Genomic DNA, 21,288 nt, shown 5'->3' with positions numbered 1-21,288 from the left:
GGATAAGTCGTTTTGACCGCGAAGCCTAGTAGCTCGACTCATTGGGGAATGCACATGCTTACTGCAGTCCGCATATTCTAAATTAAGCTCTATTCAAATCACTTTAACTTACCAAGTTTATATAACCTAATATATAATTGCTCATCTTCAGTTAAGGACCTAGCACCTACACCTAAGCATGTTCTCAAGTTAGGCTAGCACCTAAACAATCAACAAGAACATTGCAACAAAGCATACACACAAACATTCGTATTTCAGCAAAACAAGGACTATATAGCGGTACAGTAAACTGATCATAACTAGAGATCTACAAATCGAAATGATAGGCAACAAGACAATTTGGAAAGTTTATGAAATTGCCTACAATTCATTTTCAGACCTCAAGGCATGATTCCAACCTTTACTAGGTCGAATTTACATAAACACATAATCAGGTCTAAATAAGACAGAGAGCAAGCAAAACTGGACTCAAACTGAGAACAGTCATATCTCCTAAATTACTTGGCCAAATGCCACCAAATTTTAACACAGGCTAGTTTAGTAAGTTAACTACAACTTTGGTATTCACATGATTCCCATAAAACCAAATTATCATGGTAAACTTTGTAAAGTTCCTAGAACTATCCAGAAAGACATAATGCAAGAAAATAATTATTAACTTATGTTGCAAACATATAAATGGACAAAACAAACTTTACTAACTCATCACACATATCAAAAGAACACCAGAAAGTAAGGTGTTCACCACCAATTCATTTCTTTTAATGCATTTCTTAATTTATCTAATTATTTAAGAGGAATAATAAACATATATGAAAACTACACCATTTAATCTATAAAAATTACAGTAGGTACTACATGCTCCAACTAGGCTATTGTAAAAATTTCACTCAAAGCTACCAATAGAAACATCCTACACAAAAATAACAAGGTAGCGACTCTGATTTTGGCCTAAATTAGAAACCCTATTGAAAAGTGTCAAACAATAGATTTCATATTTTTCTTAGCATCCTAAAGGAACCAGGATAACCTCCAATAAATTTCATGGTCATTGGATTCTTAGATTAATTATTAAAATTCACACAAAAATCATCTAATGATAAAAGGGAAATTAATAACTCAAAAACTATTCATGTACTAACTCTGAAATTTTTACCAGAGCTTCTACTAATCAAAAACAGATCACCCTCCAAATTTCATAATTTTTAGATCACAGGAACTCTAGATATGAGTTAAGCAAGTTTCCATCCATTTAAAAATACATTTCAAGTTACAATTTAAATCTTCCAGAAACCTTACTACAAGTGCTCATGTTATATTTTTACTAAATTCTACACATCACCAAGATCCTAACAAAATTGGAACCACCAAATTTGGATCTACCAAACTCCAGTTATGAATTTTACAAAACAGCATCAAAATCTGCATTTAAATCACCAAAAACCTAAATATGGGTCACCGACGCGCGGGACCCGCGGGGTCAACGGTCTCACCGGCCAGAGGGAGCAGAGCAGAGGAGCGGCGGTTGACCCGCGCTTGCTCACCGGCGGTGAGGACTCCGGTAAGGACAAGGGTACCGGCGTGCTCGCCTCGACGAGACGCACCTAACTTGCCCTCCTCTCAACCGCTACCGAGCTCTAGCTAGGACAGCGAGGTGCATGACGTACGGCGGAGGGAATCTAACGGTGCTCCGGTGAGGTCCATCCATGTAGGGCATGGCTAAGTTTGGTACGAGCTTCTAGGGCTCACGGGGAAACTGATGGAGGGTAGAAAAGGGAGTGAGAGGGCTCCGGTAGTGGTCGGCCACGGTGAGCTCCAACTCCGGCGTGGTCCAGACGGCGGCGGGAACGACAATGCGGCCACACCCGAGGTCAGGCGGCTACGCGGAGATGATGACATGATAGAGGAGCTCAATGTAGGGCTATGGGCGAGATGGAGCAAGGTGAGACGTGGTGGTGAGCGCGCGAGAGCTCAATGGAACTCTCGATGGCAATGGCGCTCCACCGCGGGGAAGAAGAAATGCGGCCTCTACCTTGACTCTCTGGCTCAACGGCGATGTGGAGGAGCTAAAGGAGACTATAGTGGAGTTGTGGGCTAGCTAGAGCAAGCAACGACATGATGGCGAGGGTGCACGGCTCGGCGGAGCAATGGCGACGACAGCGGCTCTGCTTTCTCGGTGCCTCAGACGCGCACGAGAGGTAGAGAGTGAATGAGAGCGAGTTGGAGGATAGACGAACGCGGCCTCTTGCGGTCGACAGCGGGCAGTGGGGCCAGGCTAGCCATGGCACGTGGTGGCCATGCGGTGGCAGCGGCCTACGGCTAGTCGGCCACTGTGTCGATCTTAATTTCCGATTCAGTGTTCATCGGTGCCGACTGACAAAGCAAGTTTCTCGCTCCATATCTCCTAAACCGTGAGGATCTAGCTCATGGCGTAGTTGAAAAACTTGGAGATCTTAGTGAGTACTACAGCTTTGCAAATTGGAGCTCGAGCTGGTTCGGCCTGGTTAGGGAGATACAAGGCTCCAAACATCGATACTTGAAACTGAAAATCAGTTCTCAGACTTAGAAAATTTCTAAGTCTCCAAATAGCCCCCAAAACTAACTTGTGGACCCTTTTTGAGCATGTTCTGCACATTTTCATGAGATTGTCATAAAATAACTTTTGTTTCTTATAAAATTTCCTACAACTATGCTTAAGGGTGCATAGCCATGCAAACACTCTAAGCTATACTTTTTAAATAGTCAAACAAAAGAGCTCTACCTTCCTGCATAAGAACACCTCCTAAACCTGTGCCTGATGCATCACAAAATACATCAAAAGGTTTCTCAATATCCGGTTGTGCCAAAACTAGAGCCAAAGTTAGAAGGGTTCGTAGGGTGTGAAAAGCCGCATCACACTCAGAAGTCCAGACAAACCTCGTGTCTTTTTGCAGCAACCAAGTCATAGGCTTGGCTATTTTAGAGAAATCCAGGATGAAGCGATGATAATAGCCAGCCAATCCTAGAAAACTCCAAACCTCATGCACCGAGATTGGAGCCTTCCAGTCCAACACTTCTTGCACCTTGGTGGGATCCACCATAATTCCACCATCGGACAACACATGCCCGAGAAAAGGTACCTCACGAAGCCAGAATTCACACTTGCTAAACTTTACATAAAGCTTGTGTTCACACAACCTAGTGAGAATCACACGCAAATGTTCGGCGTGATCTTCTTCATTCTCAGAATAGACCAAGATATCATCTATAAAAACCACCACAAATTTGTCCAACTCAGGCATAAACACCGAATTCATCAAATACATGAAGTGTGCGGGGGCATTGGTCAATCCAAAAGACATAACAAGATACTCATAAAGACCATATCTTATAGAGAAGGTAGTTTTTGGAATATCCTCAGGTCAAATTTTGATTTGATGATAACCAGATCTTAAATCAATCTTAGAAAAAGATTTTTGCTTTAGACAACTGATCAAATAAAATATCTATGCGTGGCAGAGGGTACTTATTCTTGATTGTGACTGCATTCAAAGGCCTATAATCTACATACATGCGCAGTGATTGATCCTTCTTCTTCACAAAGATAGTCAGACACCCCCACAAAGACGAACTAGGATGGATAAGGCCTTTCTTTAGAAGTTCATTCAACTAGGTCTTTAGTTCGGCTAGTTCGTTGGGAGGCATTCTATAAGGTCTTCTAGCTATGGGCGCTGTACCAGGAAGCAACTCTATCTTGAACTCCACGTCCTGATCCAGGGGCAATCCTAGCAAATCATCGAGAAAAACATCCAGAAAATCACACACAACAGGGATATCTGCCATAACCTTTGCTTGCACCGCATTTGCCGCACAAGAAAGATTAATGTCCCTAGGTAGCTGCACTAGAAAACCTTCTTAGTTACTAGGATCTTTGAGCATGACTACTCTAGTCGATGTATCAATAAGCACCCCATGACTTCTCATCTAGTTCATTCCCAATATCACATCGATACCCAGCCCCGGTAAAACTACTAGATCAACCTGATAACTTCGTCCCTCTATTTCAAGTTGCACGTCCCTGACTACGAGCTTGGTTGGGATAGTACAACTGGAGCCCTAATACAATAACCCTCACCCTCTACAGTGTATGTTTTCTGTTTAAACTTAGATGCAAATGCGGGGCTCATAAAATAATGGGAAGCACCCAAATTAAATTATATAACTACAGGGTGTTGATCAACCAAAAACTTACCAGCAGTGACTACCTCTCCTAAAGGAATATCAATAATATTAGTGCAGTTCACCTGCCCCTAGCGGCCACCTTGGTTGTTATTCTTCTTAGGATAAGGACACTTCCTTGCCCAGTGACCTAGCTTATTGTAGTTCCAGCATGGCATGTTGCTTGGAGGAACATTGGAGCTACCTTGACTAGTAGTGCCCTTTGGAAGAGCAACTGTAAAAGCCTTACGAAATCCAGTCTTGTCTGGATTCTTCTTCTGCAGTGGGCGAAACTTAGCAGCTGATGCTGGAGGACGGAATGGAGCCCTAGATGTGACTAGAGCCTTGGACTGTGAGGCACCCGCCTCATAGGCTCTTTTGCGATTCTTCGAAGCAGTATATATAGCATTGTTGTTCTCTTGAGATAAAGCATCACTAACAAACTCATTAAAATGAGCACACTTACAATTTCCTATAGTCTTCATCAATTTGGGGCTAAGTCCTCGCTTGAAACTAGCTATCTTCTTAGCATCAGTGTCAACAAACTCAGTAGCATACCTTGCAAGGTTATTAAAGGCCTGTAGGTATTCATTCAAGCTTTTGTTCCCCTATGTTAGCTTCATAAATTCAGTGTGCTTGATTGCCATGAGACCAAGAGAAATATAATTTCCACTGAAAGCAGACTTGAACTAATCCCAAGTGATTTGGGCATTAGTGGGCATAGTGGACCGATGATGACTCCACCAAATACCAGTTGGCCCATGCAGTTAGTGAGATGCATACTCAGTCTTCAGCACCTCTGTCAAGCGAAGCAGCTAGAATTTTTGCTCAAGAGTGTTCAGCCACTCATCAGCTTGGAGGGGCTCCTCAGCCTCCTTGAAGATCGGTGGTTTAGTGTCAAGGAAGTCTTTGAAGTCACTATACTGATTTGGTTCAGGTCCTTGGCGTGCACCACGACCATCACGATTTGCAATCATGCGGAGAACCTCAGCCATAGCGCTCTATCCTTCAACAAGAATTGCCATCAATTCCACTGGTGTGGGTGGTGGTGGCGGTGGGAGATCATCATCATCACCAGCCGCACCAGTGGAACGAGTGTGAGGCATCTACAATAATATGCAACCAGCAATTATTGGTGATGTTAGCACATTGGAGAGGAACAGTGTAATTATGCCAAACTAAATTTGCTAGAGAGAGTGTAAATTTCAAGCAATAAAATAGAGGCAATAATTCATTCTCCAATCACCACATCATCAATTAGATTACTAGCACCATATGCAGTACATTCCAACATGACAAGTTTTAAAATTCACCAACTAAGATAAGCATCCCGAAGGGAGCGGATTAAGGTACATTACGTGCCAAGTTTGAATTAAAAGGTACATCCAACATCTACCATAGTACTTGGTCCATTACACAAATGGTTGCAAAAGCTTAAACTAGTGAGACTTGCTAGCTAACTACTCATTGAAGTGGTCACTGTCCACATCAGAGACGCCCTGGACTTCTTCAGGATCTTCCTCTTCCTCTTCATTTGCAGGTTTAGCTGCATTGACATCTATCTACATGTCCTCTTCTTCTTCATCGGCCTTAATCACTTGAGGTCCACCCACATTAGGATACCTTGAATGGGCTAAGGAATAGGAAACAGGCAGTTGTTCAGTTGATGGTACTCAACCTAAAGCTCCTCTAGCTGCTCTTGGAGTGCATTCTCCCTATGAAAAGTATTGTGGTTAGCCATGATCCATCCTTGACGCCTAATCTCAGCTGCCTCATGACCATCATCCCGCTCCTGAGTCAACTGCACTATCTGTGCCTGAAGCATCTCCTTCTCGTGGGCCAGCTACATCATCTGATCCTACTTATGGTCCCTCTCACGAACAGCCCGCATGAACTGCTGCCTACAAACATTCATAGTATCCTTCAACCGACCCATTTCATGCTGAGCTTCTTGTAACTTCTTGCCATTCTTGCGAGCACGCTTCTTGGCCTTGTGTTGAGCATCTGAAGCCTCTCTAAGTGCTACTAGGATGGTAGAATTGCTCCCATCTCTTGACTAATAGATCTTTAGAACAACCATCCTATCCTTATCCAATGATGACAGTTCTAAAGATCTATCAATCAAGAGATGGGAGCAATTCTACCATCCTAGCAGCACTTAGAGAGGCTTTAGATGCTCAACGCAAGGCCAAGAAGCATGCTTGCAAGAATGGCAAGAAGTTGCAAGAAGCTCAGCATGAAATGGGTCAGTTGAAGGATACTGTGAACGTTCGCAGGCAGCAGTTCGTGCGGGCTGTTCATGAGAGAGACCACAAGTAGGATCAGATGATGCAGCTGGCCCGTGAGAAGGAGACGCTTCAGGCATAGATAGTGCAGTTGACTTAGGAGCGGGATGATGCTCGTGAGGCAGCTGAGATTAGGCATCAGGGATGGATCATGGCTAACCACAATGCTTTTCATAGGGAGAATGCACTCCACGAGCAGCTAGAGGAGCTTCAGGTTGAGTACCATCAACTGAACAACTGCCTGTTTCCTATTCCTCAGCCCATTCCAAAGTATCCTAATGTGGGTGGACCTCAAGTGATTAAGGCCGATGAAGAAGAAGAGGACATGCAGATAGATGTCAATGCAGCTGAACCTGCAAATGAAGAGGAAGAGGAAGAGGAAGATCATGAAGAAGTCCAGGACATCTCCGATGTGTACAGTGACCACTTCGATGAGTAGTTAGCTAGCAAGTCTCACTAGTTTAAGCTTTTGTAGCCATTTGTGTAATGGACCAAGTAATGTGGTAGATGTTGGATGTACCTTTTAATTTGAACTTGGCATGTAATGTACCTTATCTGCTCCCTTCGGGATGCATATCTTAGTTGGTGAATTTTAAAACTTGTCATGTTGGAATGCACTGCGTATGACGCTAGTAATCTAATTGATGATGTGGTGATTAGAGAATGAATTATTGCCTCTATTTTATTGCATGAATTTTACACTCTCTCTAGTAAATTCAGTTTGGCATAATTACATTGTTGCTCTCCAATGTGCTAACATCACCAATAATTGCTGGTTGCGCATTGTTGCAGATGCCTCGCAGTCGTTCCACTGGTGCGGCTGGTGATGATGATGATCTCCCACCGCCACCGCCACCCACACTAGTGGAATTGATGGCAATTCTTATTGAAGGACAGCGCGCTATGGCTGAGGCTCTCCGCACGATTGCAAATCATGATGGTCGTGGTGCACGCCAAGGACCTGAACCAAATCAGTATAGCAACTTTAAAGATTTTCTTGACACTAAACCACCGATCTTCAAGGAGGCTAAGGAGCCCCTCCAAGCTGATGAGTGGTTGAACACTCTTGAGCAGAAATTCTGGCTGCTTTGCTTGACAAAGGTGCTGAAGACTGAGTATGCATCTCACCAACTGCTTGGGCTAGCTGGTATTTGGTGGAGTCATCATCGGTCCACTATGCCCGCTAATGCCCAAATCACTTGGGATCAGTTCAAGTCTGCTTTCAGGGGAAATAAATTCCTCCTAGTCTCATGGCAATCAAGCACACTGAATTTATGAAGCTAACACAGGGGAACAAAAGCTTAAATGAATACCTACAGGCCTTTAATAACCTTGCAAGGTATGCTACTGAGTTTGTTGACACTGATGCTAAGAAGATAGCTAGTTTCAAGCGGGGACTTAGCCCCAAATTGATGAAGACCATGGGAAATTGTAAGTGTGCTCATTTTAATGAGTTTGTTAGTGATGCTTTATCTTAAGAGAACAACAATGCTATATATATTGCTTCAAAGAATCGCAAGAGAGCCTATGAGGTGGGTGCCTCACAGTCCAAGGCTCCAGTCACATCTAGGGCTCCATTTCATCCTCCGGCATCAGCTGCTAAGTTTTACCCACCGCAGAAGAAGAATCTAGGCAAGACTGGATTTCGCAAGGCTTTTACAGTTGCTCTTCCAAAGGGCACTACTAGTCAAGGTAGCTCCAATGTTCCTCCAAGCAACATGTCATGCTAGAACTACAACAAGCCAGGTCACTGGGCAAGGAAGTGTCCTTATGCTAAGAAGAATAACAACCAAGGTGGCCGCTAGGGTAAGGTGAACTACACTAATATTGCTGATATTCCTTCAGGAGAGGTAGTCACTGCTGGTAAGTTTCTGGTTGATCAACACCTTGCAGTTGTACAATTTGATTTGGGTGCTTCCCATTCTTTTATGAGCCTCGCATTTGCATCTAAGTTTAAACAGAAAACATACACTATAGAGGGTGAGGGTTATTGTATTAGGGCTGCCAGTTGTACTATCCCAACCAAGCTCGTAGTCGGGGACGTGCAACTTGAGATAGAGGGATGAAGTTATCAGGTTGATCTGGTAGTTTTACCGAGGCTGGGTATCGATGTGATATTGGGAATGAACTGGATGAGCAGTCATGGGGTGCTTATTGATACATCGACTAGAGTAGTCATGCTCAAAGATCCTAGTAATCGAGAAGGTTTTCTAGTGCAGCTAGCCAGGGACATCAATCTTTCTTGTGCGGTAAATGCGGTGCAAGCAAAGGTTATGGCAGATATCCCTATAGTGTGTGATTTTCTGGATGATTTGCTAGGATTGCCCCCGGATCGGGACGTGGAGTTCAAGATAGAGTTGCTTCTTGGTACAGCGCCCATAGCTAGAAGACCTTATAGAATGCCTCCTAACGAACTAGCTGAACTGAAGACCTAGTTGAATGAACTTCTAAAGAAAGGCCTTATCCATCCTAGTTCGTCTTTGTGGGGGTGTCCAGCTATCTTTGTGAAGAAGAAGGATCGATCACTGTGCATGTGTGTAGATTATAGGCCTTTGAATGCAGTCACAATCAAGAATAAGTACCCTCTGCCACGCTAGATATTTTATTTGATCAGTTGTCTAAAGCAAAAATCTTTTTCAAGATTGATTTGAGATCTGGTTATCATCAAATCAAAATTTGGCCTGAGGATATTCCAAAAACTGCCTTCTCTACAAGATACGGTCTTTATGAGTATCTTGTTATGTCTTTTGGATTGACCAATGCCCCCGCACACTTCATATATTTGATGAATTTGGTGTTTATGCCTGAGTTGGACAAATTTATGGTGGTATTTATAGATGATATCTTGGTCTATTCTAAGAATGAAGAAGATCACGCCAAACATTTGCGAGTTGTTCTCACTAGGTTGCGTGAACACAAGCTTTATGCAAAGTTCAGCAAGTGTGAATTCTGGCTTCGTGAGGTACCTTTTCTTGGGCATGTGTTGTCCGATGGTGAAATTATGGTGGATCCCACCAAGGTGCAAGAAGTGTTGGACTGGAAGGCTCCAATCTCGGTGCACGAGGTTCGGAGTTTTTTAGGATTGGCTGGCTATTATCGTCGCTTCATCCTGGATTTCTCTAAAATAGCCAAGCCTATGACTCGATTGCTGCAAAAAGACATGAGGTTTGTCTGGACTTCTGAGTGTGATGCGGCTTTTCACACCCTGCAAACCCTTCTAACTTTGGCTCTAGTTTTGGCACAATCAGATATTGAGAAACCTTTTGATGTGTTTTGTGATGCATTAGGCACAGATTTAGGAGGTGTTCTTATGCAGGAAGGTTGAGTCATTGCTTATACCTCTCGCCAACTTCAAAAGCATGAGGTGAACTATCCGATGCATGACTTAGAACTCGCTGCAGTTGTTCATGCTCTGAAGGCCTAGAGACATTATTTGCTTAGCAATGTATGCCACATCTACACTAATCATAAAAGTCTTAAGTACATCTTCACTCAATCGGAGTTGAATATGCGTCAGAGAAGATGGCTTGAGTTGATCAAGGATTATAACCTCCTAGTGCACTATCATCCTAGTAAGGCGAACGTCGTTGCGGATGCCTTGAGCAGGAAATCGCATTACCACTCTTTGATTGAAAGTGACTGCCATTTGTCATAGCTCCTGCATCCTGCAGTCCTTCACAACATCACTGTCAGTTGTACTCTATAGAGTCGAATTATGGAGCTACAGAAGACAGATCTAGGTGTATTCCACATCAAGCGCAAGATGAAAGAGCAAGAAACCAAGCATTTTTGGGTAGATGAGAATGACGTGTTATGATTCAAGGATAGGTTGGTGGTTCTGAAGGATAGAGAGCTTAGAAATCAAATCATATCCGAAGCACATTCCTCTAAATTATCTATTCATCCTAGTAGTAACAAAATGCATCATGATTTGAAGCCTCGCTTTTGGTGGACCAAGATGAAGAAAGAGATAGCCGCTTATGTGGCTAGGTGTGACACTTTCTGTCGAGTCAAAGTTGTGCACATGAAAGCTGGATTGCTTCAGCCACTCTCTATTCTAGGTTGGAAATGGGAGGATATAAGTATGGATTTTATTGTTGGACTCCCTACTACTCAGAGGAATTTGAACTCTATTTGGGTGATTGTAGACCGTCTGACCAAGTCTGCACACTTCATTCCTATTTGCGTATATTTTCATCCAACTGACTATGCTAAGTTGTACTTCAATCAGATAGTTTGACTTTATGGGGTACCTCGTACTATTGTCTCTGATAGAGGACCATAGTTCACTGCTCGCTTTTGGGAGCACTTACACGGATTATTGGGAACTAAGTAAGAAGCTCTGCCTATCATCCGCAAACCAATGGGCAAACTGAGCGAGTGAATCAAATCTTAAAAGATATGTTGAGAGCGTGTGTCATCTCGTCTAAGAGTTCATGAGAAAAGTGGTTGCCCCTAGCTGAATTCTCTTATAATAATAGTTATCAAGAGAGTACAAGATGGCACCGTTTGAAGCTTTGTACGGCCGAAAGTGTAGAACCCCGTTGAATTGGGTTGAAGCCGGTGAAAGGAGATATTATGGAATTAATTTTGTTCAAGAAGTCGAAGAACAAGTCCATACTATTCAAACCCATATGGCCATAGCTCAAGCTAGGCAGAAAAGTTATGTTGATCATCGTAGAAAACCTATCGAGTTCGAAGTTGGAGACTTCGTTTGTCTGAAAGTCTCACCCATGAAGAGTGTCCAACGCTTTGGTGTGAAGCGAAAGCTTGCGCCGAGATATGTCGGTCTATTTCAAATCATTGGACAAAGTGGTAAGGTAGCATACAAGATCCAATTACCTCCTGAGATGAGTGCTATCTTCAACGTCTTTCACGTATCCAATTATGCTTTGGTGTGATGATTTATTAGATATGCCATGCTCTTCACATATAGATGCTTGTTCTACTTCTATATTTTATGAGACTAACCTTTTGAAGAAGAACAATGAGCTCAATGAACAAGTGAAGAAATTGAGTAACAAGCTAGAGAGGTGCTACAACTCAAAAGTCACCTTTGAGCACATGTTGAAGACTCAAACAAACTATGGTGACAAGTGTGGCCTTGGCTTAAGAAGAAGATGACAAAGGGCGAAATGAAGAGAGAAAGAAAGATGAAGAAGCTACAACAAAGAAAGCTCTTTCATACCATGTGCTACCGGTATCATGAAGTGGGACACTTTGCATGTGGTTGCCCTAACATCAAGAAGCTCAAGAAGATAAAAGAAGAGAGGCTCAAGCATGTGAAGTGCTTCAAGTGCCGCACTTGGGGTCATCTTACCTTAATATGCCTAACCAAGCAATTGGTGAAGAAACTAGAAGAGCCTCAACCAAAACCACATGTTGAGCAAGAAAAGACACCCTAAGTTCAAATCAAGATCAACCATAAAGATGGTGGTGATTTGATGATAAAGAAGAAGAAAACAAGAAGGGGAGGAAAGGCAAGGCATCCAATGCAAACTCTAGATGCCAAGATGATGAGCAAGAATGAAGATGAGAAGAAAGATTTTGCTCACATCAAGTGCTTCAAGTGTGGAAGTATGGGACACTTTGCCTCTAAGTGTTCTACTAAGCTTGAGAAGAAGGCTCAAACAATCCATGAGAGGTAAGGCAATGAGAAGCACCACATGAGCAAGGAAGAGAAGGCTAAATCAAAGAGAAAGTGCTACTCATGCCGGAAAAGAGGACACATGGCACATTCATGTCCCCTAGGTAATATTTCTAAGCCTATTTCAATTATTGATAATAATGTGCTTAGAAAGGATGGTAATGGTACCTCTATGGTTACTATTGCAAAATATCCCGCTATTCATACTAAGGCTATGCCTAAGTATGTTGCTCCTAACTTGAGAGAACCCAAACTAGTTTGGGTACCATCAAAAAGTGAATGATTGTTTGTAGGTACCATCAGCATTGGAGACTTAATTTAATTGATCTCACACTGTTCATCATATGTTGAATCAAGTTATGAAGCTTAGTGCGCATCCAAACCCAATGCCAAGTGAAAGTTGAGTGAAGTCCAAGTGCTATCAACATACAAGTGCTATAATTCAAGTTGTTGGTGATTCATTGGATATATTTGATGACTTATAAATAATTGAGTTGAAGCTTGCTAGTTGGATGATCATGAGCTAGCTAAGGTATATCTCTTGTTGATCATTTCTTTTAGGTGTATATGAGTTGATTGAATTGGATAAATATGCAATGTTGCTTGCTATAAAATGATTAAATGGATAATTGCTTAGTAATCAAGTTTGGATTGATTTGTATTGAATAAGTTCATAAGATGACATTTAGTAAGTGGATTGAATGGATTTATGTCTTGTGAAAGTATTCAAACAAGTGAGTTTTAAGTTTGATTCATATTTGATAAAGTATAGCTCAAGTGATTGAAATCTGTCCTATATTGAAAATCTAAGCTAGCTGTGATCTTAGCCATGTTTGAGTAATCAAAACTTATTGGATTGACATAAAAATTGGTGTACATGCTCTAGACTTATGATATAAGGTGCTGTACAAATTTCATGAGAATTGGATAAGAGATGCTTCAGTTTTGGAGTGAATCTTGTCAGCTATAGTGCAATAGTTTTTAGCATGTAGTAGTGGTGGAAGAATTGAAATCTGGTAGCAATCTAGAAGTCAAATGAATCTCAAATTTTTACAGATACTAGATAACTTAGTAATACGCACCTCCACCAAATTTTGTGGTATTTGGATTTATACTTTGGGAAATATGCTTATTCCTTTGAATGGTACAAAATCTATCAGAAAAGTGACAAATATTGGATTGATCTAGAGTCACTTTGATTGAAAGGTCCTTAAGTTAGAAATATGTTTACAAGTGTTTGAGGTACCTAAGTTTGGTTTTGAGATGATGTTTAAGCATGACAAGCAAAGAGTACAAGGCCATTTAATTGTAAAGTGTATTTTGCACACTTTTGGTACTCAAGATGAAGATCAAGATCAAACTCAAGTTGAAGATGAAGTTTAAGTTCTAGATATGATTAGAGATAATTTGGTAGAAAGAAAAGGACTTAAACAAGTAGAAAGAAAAGGACTTAAAGTAAGAATCAAGGTTACTTATCAAGTTAAGTCCATCACTTGGATTAATCAATCAAGTTATTTCAGGTGAGTGTCAAGAATGGTTCTTGGAGAGAGGTCACTTCTCCCTAGTATAGGGGCTTGCCACCTATGAGTAGGTAAACCAAGTGTGGTACTTGGAAGGCTAACATGGAAGTGGTGATTCGAGAAACATTTGAGATGCTTAGTTGAAGCAATCAAAAGGATTGATCAAGAAAAGCAAGCAACACCCAAAAAGAGAGTTAATCGTGATATTTTAAGTGGTATTCTCACATTGATGCTCTCATGCAAGCATTGATCAAAAGATGAAGCAAGCCAACCACAACAACAAAGTACACTTGATCATAAGTGGTATTCATTTCACATAGGTGAAGAATGGAATTCAAAATAGTATCTATTAATCTTCACCAAGCTTATAATCGAACTTCACATTGCTATTGGAGTAATGAATTGGAATATATGTGACTATCCTCTACTCCTACATAGCAAAGGTATCATTGTAATGTGCATGATCATTTTATCCCTTACTAGTATGCGGTTAGTGCATATAGTACATGCTTCATAGGATCATGCATAACAAATGAAATATTTAAATTCATAGCCTACCACTATTGTTTGAATGATTACTTGATCTAGTGGTTAGTATATGAATTTGTTCATGAGCTAGTGAACCCAAGTACTTGACTCAATTTGGATTGCTAACAAGTGACAAGTACAACATTAGCAAGATAACCCTTGCAAGAGGTGTGAAGAAGCTTGTCATTGGTTCAAACCAGACTTAAAAGCTTAGGCAAATCATTTTAGTTCAAGTCAACCATAGAAGCTCATGATAGTGATAAGAGTACAAGCACAAGACAATAATGTAAATGGATATCTAGTTTGTTTATTTCAAGTGGTATCTAGACTCAAGTATTTCATCAAGAATTCATAAGTGATGTCTAGATCAACTCATAAGTGATATCCTATAAGTGGTACTCATAAAGATAACAAAGGTTCAAGAAATAGTTTTTATTGATAAATCCAACAAGTGGTTCCATATAAGAAAATTCTTTTAAGTGATATCATATCTACACATGGTATTAATCATGCAAGACGATGGTTCCACAAGTGATCCTCAACTTTAAGTGATCATCAAATGAAGAATGCATCCTTCACCTATAAGTGTATCAAATAGATGACCCATGCTATCAAATAGGGGGAGGTGTCCCACAAATTGATCTCAAGAAGCCCTACACAAGATACAAGTGGTACAAGTTACAAGTGGTATCTACAAGTGGTGTCATTCCAACAATCAAGTGATGTTCACCAAAAATGCAAGATTCAAGCCTCAATCATCTACCCCAAACGTATACCTTTGCATCAATGAGAAGCTCACCTTTTATGGAAATTGGTGACAAAGGGGGAGAAATTGTACAAAGATATGAAAGCTTTGAGATTAAGATTGTACAATGGGGAGAGATAAGATATGAAAGATTTGGGAGAGATTGAAACAAAGAATTAGAGGTTGGACATGGACATGGATAAAGAGGGAGCAACATTGATGAAAAAAGATGGATCAAAATTCTTGGACAAGAGAAGCACACAAGTAGGGGGAGCAAGCTCATGAACTTTGATTAATTGCATTTGATATGTGCATATTTATGTGGTTGCTTGTATTGCATAAGCTTTCAAATTCAATATGCATGCTTGTGTGGTGTATGCTAGTTGTAGAATTTGTTCAATGATTTGATAACTAGCATGCATAGGATGATAGCTAGACACTTGGTATGCTTTTCAAGTAATGCTAGTACCTTGCTTTTAATGTTGATCTCACGAGGTATCTAGTACTTTTATTTCTAAGTGATATCTAGCTAACCATGGTGCTAAGGATGAATTTAAAGGTGCAACTCCGATTGGTACATGCTTCAAAGGTTTATTCTATACACCTTAGCGTCATTTAGTAGTAATTATTCTTCCACAATTTTAATCTATGCATATGTGCGAACTTCAAATCAAACACTCTAGCACATATGTAAGGGGAGCTAATACTACCATTTCAGGTTTGGAGTACTTGTCTAAAATCATTTTCATATGGTAAAATTGCTTGGCCAAGCAACATGAATCCAAAAGAGCTTAAATTCCATATCTTTGTAGAGTTGTCATCAATTACCAAAAAGGGGGAGATTGAAAGGTCCTTGTGTGGTTTTGGTAATTAAGTGACAACCCTAGGTGGACTAATTATGCTTATGTGAGATACATAGATGATTAGTCCACAGGTACATGTATGTGAGCAACATATGTCATGAAGGTGAAAATAGCTTGGAGATGTTGCAAAGCTCACAAATGTGATGATGAAAAAGCTCATTGTACATGAGACATGACATTGAGACATGTGATCAAGGTAGAGAAGATCAAGACAAGACTTGGCTTGATGGACCGGTTGCAAACGTGAAGGGCAAGTCGGAGGCTTTGAAGCGATGGACCGCATGGCGGTGAAAATTGAGCAAGACTTGGCGCCGATGGACGAAGGCAACGATGAAAAGCAAGTGAAGTCAAGATCGATGAACCAATATGATCACGTGATGATATAAAGTGGATCATATCATTGTTGATTATGTTGGTGCATGTGTTGCATCAACATTGGAAGAGATGGAATGGAATGCGCAAAGCAAAGGTATAACCTAGGGCATTTCATTTCACCGGTCATAGGTGTGTAGATAAGTTTATGACCGGGTTTAGGATAGATGGTCGTACTATCAAGAGGGGCAAACTTGTTTGCATATCGGTCATCTAAGTGCCACTCGAGTGATCTAACTTTGCATCATCGCTAGGATTGAGTGGCGTGGCAAGTTGAGTGGCTAATCCTTTGAAAAATGATTGTGAAAATGCTAACACACACATGGTGATGTACACTTGGTGGTGTTGGCACATTTACAAGGGAGATGAAGTTGGAGTTGATGTGGATCAACTCGATGATGAAATGGAGGTGAGAAAGGTCCCACAGAGTGGATCGGACTCTGGTCACGCAGTGATCGGACGCTGGGTTCCAGCGTCCGGTCAGTAGTGGTAGTCAGCGGCAGGCGTCGGTCATTGACCGGACGCTGGCGCTGGAAGTGACCGGACGCTAGCCATGTGCGTCCGGTCAGGGTGACGTGTGGTGACGCAGACAAAGCAGAGAAGCTAGAAGTGACCGGACGTTGGTGCTACGTCCGATTGTGATCGACCGGACGCAACCGGTCATGTCTGGTACCTTACTGGAAACGACCGGATGCTAGGGTTGCTGCGTCCGGTCAGTTCAAGCTGTAGCGTCTGGTCGATAGATGACCGTTGAGATCGGGTGAACAACGTTTGAAGAAGGGGACATGTGGCGTGCATCGCACTACCGGACGCTGTGGTCCAGCGTCCGATCGATTGGACCGGAGCGTCCGGTCGTCCCGACTTTTCTCCAGTGAAGGGGTAACGGCTCTATTTGTTCGTGGAGTTATAAATAGAAGCCATGGTCGTCCTTGGGCAACAAGCTGAGCACACTAGAGCCTTGGTGGCTTGTGTAGTAGTGCTTTGGAGCCCTCCATTTCACATATGCTTGATAGTGATAATCCGATTGTGTGAGAGAGTGATTCTAGTGCGATTGCATCGTGAGGTTGCATCGAGTGGCACTAGGTGATCGAGTTGCAAGCCGGTGGTGCTTGTTAATCTTGGAGGTTGCCACCTCCTAAATGGCTTGGTGGTGGTCTCCGTCGAAGCCCGCAAGAAGCTTGTGCGGTGCTCCGGAGAAGAGCTTTGTGAGGGGCATTGTGCTCGCCCCGCGGGAGCCGCGAAGAGCAACTCTAGTAAAGCATGTCATTGAGCTACCCTCACTTTTGGGGTAGGTTCTTGCGGTGCCCGACGTGCGGGTTTGGCGGGTGATGCCAATTAGCCGCCGAACCACCAAGTGAGCGGTCGACACAACGGGGACTGAAGTGTTGGCAAGCACGTGAACCTCGGGAGAAAAATAACCGTGTCAACCTTGTTCTTCCTGTTAGTTTGCATCCTCGTTACACAAGCTTGTAATTACTTTCATATACATTGTGTTTGTGTAGTTGCTCTTGTAATTAGTTAGCTTGTGTAGCTTACTAGTTACCTTCTTGCTTGTGTAGCGTAGAAGTAGCTCCCTTACGTGGCTAATTTGGTTTGTGTAACCTTGTTAGTCACATTGTTTAGTTTGCGTAGCTAAATAATTATGCTCTCTAATTTGGCATTAGTTGCATTGTTATTTAGCATTGCTAGTAAGCTTAGGTAGCTTTATGCTTGTGCTTACTAGTTTATGTAGGAGCTCCCTTGTTGCTTAAAGTACTCGTGGCATATGTTTATGTGACCTTGCTTCTAGAATTTGTTAGACAAGCTCTAGCTGGTCTGACACCTTTGTTGCTTAATTAGTATTTTTTGGAAGGTGCTAGTGAACATAGATGGAGGGGTGTAGTCTTGGCTAGACCGATAGTTTTAATTCCGCACTTGTTTCGGTTAGCCAACGCGATTAAGTTTTAGAAACGACTATTCACCCCCCTCTAGTCACCATCTCGACCCTACATGTAGCTCTATCCTAAATTCCTAATCGAGAAGTCATCCATATCTTCATCACTTGTTTAAACTCTAGTCACAACATTATGGTACATGTATTTAATGAGTCCAACGTACTTCCTTGGGACTTTATGTTTGTCCAAAGTCCACCAGATGTTACGTGCCCCATCCGCTATTTCAAACATTCAGAAACAAACAGTAACACTGATTACAGAGGGCCTCAGAGATCTTGGTGGTTCGTGATCATCAGGCGGGGCTCCTGCCCCATCAAGAGTAGCAAATATTTTGATCACATCACCGGCCCCGAGCCCCCAACGGATTATCACCCACAGGTAACAGGAAAAAAGCAGAAGAAAAAAACAAAGTGTCATCTAAGAACAAGTCAATGGCAGCGGCATCACGGTGTCACGACCCTACCAACGGAGGAGTTGATCAAGACGAAAACACTGATGCTGAGACCGGAATTAAGGAGAAGCGGCCCAGAAGAGATGCAAGGCCCAACCCGCGGTATCACGGCCCAGAGTGGGTGGCCCAGGAGAAGAGAGCCGTGTAGAATCGACCGATCGTGAACGTTAACTAGGGGGGAGAGAAAGGGGATCGAGAGAACGGAGTGGACGGAGGCGGCCAGCTGTGCCGGAGGCGGCGGTGACGAGCAATCGCTCGGTGTAATAGTTAGCAAATTTCACACTAAATCCACTCTGTTCATGGTAAACTAGATGATGGAGAAGTGATATCGTGACACACGGGTCAGAAGTAGCTGGTTAAGATCTCATCTTTCGCGTAGAAATCAATGGGAATCCGATTGATTTTCTTCGTCATCCTCGCCATCAACAGAAAAAAGAAAAACGAAAAAGAAGCAAAGTCTCTTCCAAGAATAAGCCAATGGCAGCGGCATCGCGAGTCAGAAGTAGCTGGTTAAGATCTCATCTTTCGCGTAGAAATCAATGGGAATCCGATTGATTTTCTTCGTCATCCTCGCCATTGCCATCGCAAGCCAAGCCACATATTGAAGACCAATCAAATCAAACATCAAACAAAAAAAAACAGAAGAAATTTGCCTGCTTTGTCACCGGCGAACCCTGGGAAAAGGCAGGACAGCCGGAGCTTAAAAAGCAGGCGGGAAGAGCGAGGAAAGCGCCCTCCCCTTGGGTTCATTCTCGCCTAAGGATAGATTGCCCGCCGCACCGGATGCAGCGACGGACAATTGCAATGTTAGGCAAACCAAACCAAACCAAAAGCAAACGAAACAAGCAGCGGCGCAAACAAAGCAAGCCAAGGAAAACAGCGCTGATCAAGAGCTGGCGATTCGAGGAGGGGGCGGCGCAGCGAGAAGGCGAGGAACACTAGTCTGCCAGAGAGCGCGCAGCGGCGGCGGCCGGAGCTGAGGAGTGATCGAGTGAAGGGGTCTCCCAGCCTCGTGTATTTGTAGGCGTCGCAGCCGTCGTGTAGGGTTTAGGTCTGGGCTCGCTTGCAACGGGCCGACGGCCCATGGCCCATGGGGCAAATGCTGTGCGGCCTATGCACAAGTTGGAGTGTTTGTCTGTTTGGAGATCTTTGGTTTCCAGGTAAAATTTCAGGTTCCCCTAAAAAAAGTAAAAATTCAGATTTCGTTATAAGAGAGTGCAAATTCAGAATCATAATCATGTCTTAAAAATCGCTGACTTCGAATCCTCCTGCTGAATGGTCAAAGCAAAGATTGAGTGTTACTGTGATGGAAAGATGGCCAGTTTACCCCCTTTCAGGTTCTAGTTCGCGTTCGATGTTATAAGTGTGATATATATGGAAACAAGAAAATTCCGCACAATCTATATGGTGTTGATTGCTCCGTAGGTAACTTCAGAACAGATTAATCCTTCCGGGCAGGTCCGGTTGCAGGACATGTCCGGACGCAGCTCTCGGTCCTAGCCCGCACATACGCAAGATTCGCTCGCACAGGCGGGGACCGCCCTGCGCCTCTCCGTTCCCCGCGTCGCTAATGTCGCTCCTTTCCCGTGCCACTCCTTTCCCGAGCCGTGCCCGCTTCGCTTCCTGCGCACACGCGGGCCCACCCACGTCTGCTCCGTTTCATGCGCGGGAGTCCATGTGCCCGCCTGTGGATGGGCGCCACAAATGCATCACGGTGACACGTCGCCGCTCCAGCAGTTGCAGTAGGGCACCTGAGGCAGGTGGGTCTCATTTGCAACATGTGCAACACCAGATCTATTTTGTAACATTCAGATAAAACACTTACACTATATGTCCGAAACAGCCGAAACACTCAAAACAAACGTCTGAAACACTTTCAAGACACCTGAATAATACTTGAAAAGCCATTGCAAACATATGCAACATATACATATATTTCTACAGCAACCAGATGAAACACTTACAACATACGTATGAAACACTTGAACACTACGCTTGCAACATGCATTTTATGCAACATCTAGCTCTACTTCTGTAACATCCAGATGAAAACACTTGAAACATACGTTTGAAACACTCGAAACATATGCTTACAACATGAAACATATATACACTCGCGACATGCGTATATAGCCATTGCAACATATGCAACATCCAGATGAAACACTTGAAAACATATGTTTGAAACATTTGAAAACATATGTTTGAAACACTTGAAACAAGACATCACCGGTGGACAGGGCCTACCTGATGGGGAACTGCGATAGGCAGCAAGCGGCGCTCGGGTGTAGTGGAGAGGGAGGATGGCGATAGGCGGTCAGCTGGGCGCTGTGGAGAACACCCCGACGGAGTTTGTGATGTTGCAGTACATGATATTATTATGTTGCACGAGATCATCTTTGATGACGTCGTAGGGAAACTCAATGTTTGCAGAGGAGATTGAACTTGAGGACGGTGATGGTGGTGCAACGGAGGACAGGAGCGCGGCAAGGGATGAGGGGCATTGCGGGGGACGAGGTGTGGCGTCGCGCTGCGTGCTCTTGTTGCGGACTGAAACGTGCGCGGAGGAAGATGCGCTGACGGTTTAGCTCTTCGAATCGGACATCTGAAAAGTGCGTCCGAACGCAGCTAGGGGACGAACATCCGGGCGCTAGCAGCGCTGTAATCCTTTTGCGCAAAGAGGGACAAAGGGGAAAATCCAATTCTGAACAGATGAGTTAAATTATTCACATGTTAACCCTAGGAA

The 21,288-nt window shown here is 43.0% G+C and overlaps 2 non-coding genes and 1 pseudogene across 2 annotated transcripts; all 3 read right to left on the bottom strand.

The window, feature by feature from the left end:
- Positions 1–18,353: 18,353 nt before the first annotated feature.
- Positions 18,354–18,440, bottom strand: LOC136547807 (small nucleolar RNA SNORD24; annotated as a pseudogene).
- Positions 18,441–18,879: 439 nt separating this feature from the next.
- LOC136547734 (small nucleolar RNA R12) lies at positions 18,880–18,962 on the bottom strand. The gene has a single exon (XR_010781693.1). It is a non-coding gene; the product is annotated as a small nucleolar RNA R12 (small nucleolar RNA).
- Positions 18,963–19,033: 71 nt separating this feature from the next.
- LOC136547732 (small nucleolar RNA R12) lies at positions 19,034–19,116 on the bottom strand. The gene has a single exon (XR_010781691.1). It is a non-coding gene; the product is annotated as a small nucleolar RNA R12 (small nucleolar RNA).
- Between the last annotated feature and the right edge of the window lie 2,172 nt (positions 19,117–21,288).

The sequence above is a fragment of the Miscanthus floridulus genome, chromosome 3 (assembly GCF_019320115.1).
Source record: "Miscanthus floridulus cultivar M001 chromosome 3, ASM1932011v1, whole genome shotgun sequence".
NCBI classification, from domain to species: domain Eukaryota; kingdom Viridiplantae; phylum Streptophyta; class Magnoliopsida; order Poales; family Poaceae; genus Miscanthus; species Miscanthus floridulus.
Note: the sequence above shows the minus strand (reverse complement) of the source record. Positions and strands in the feature narration are given on the sequence as shown.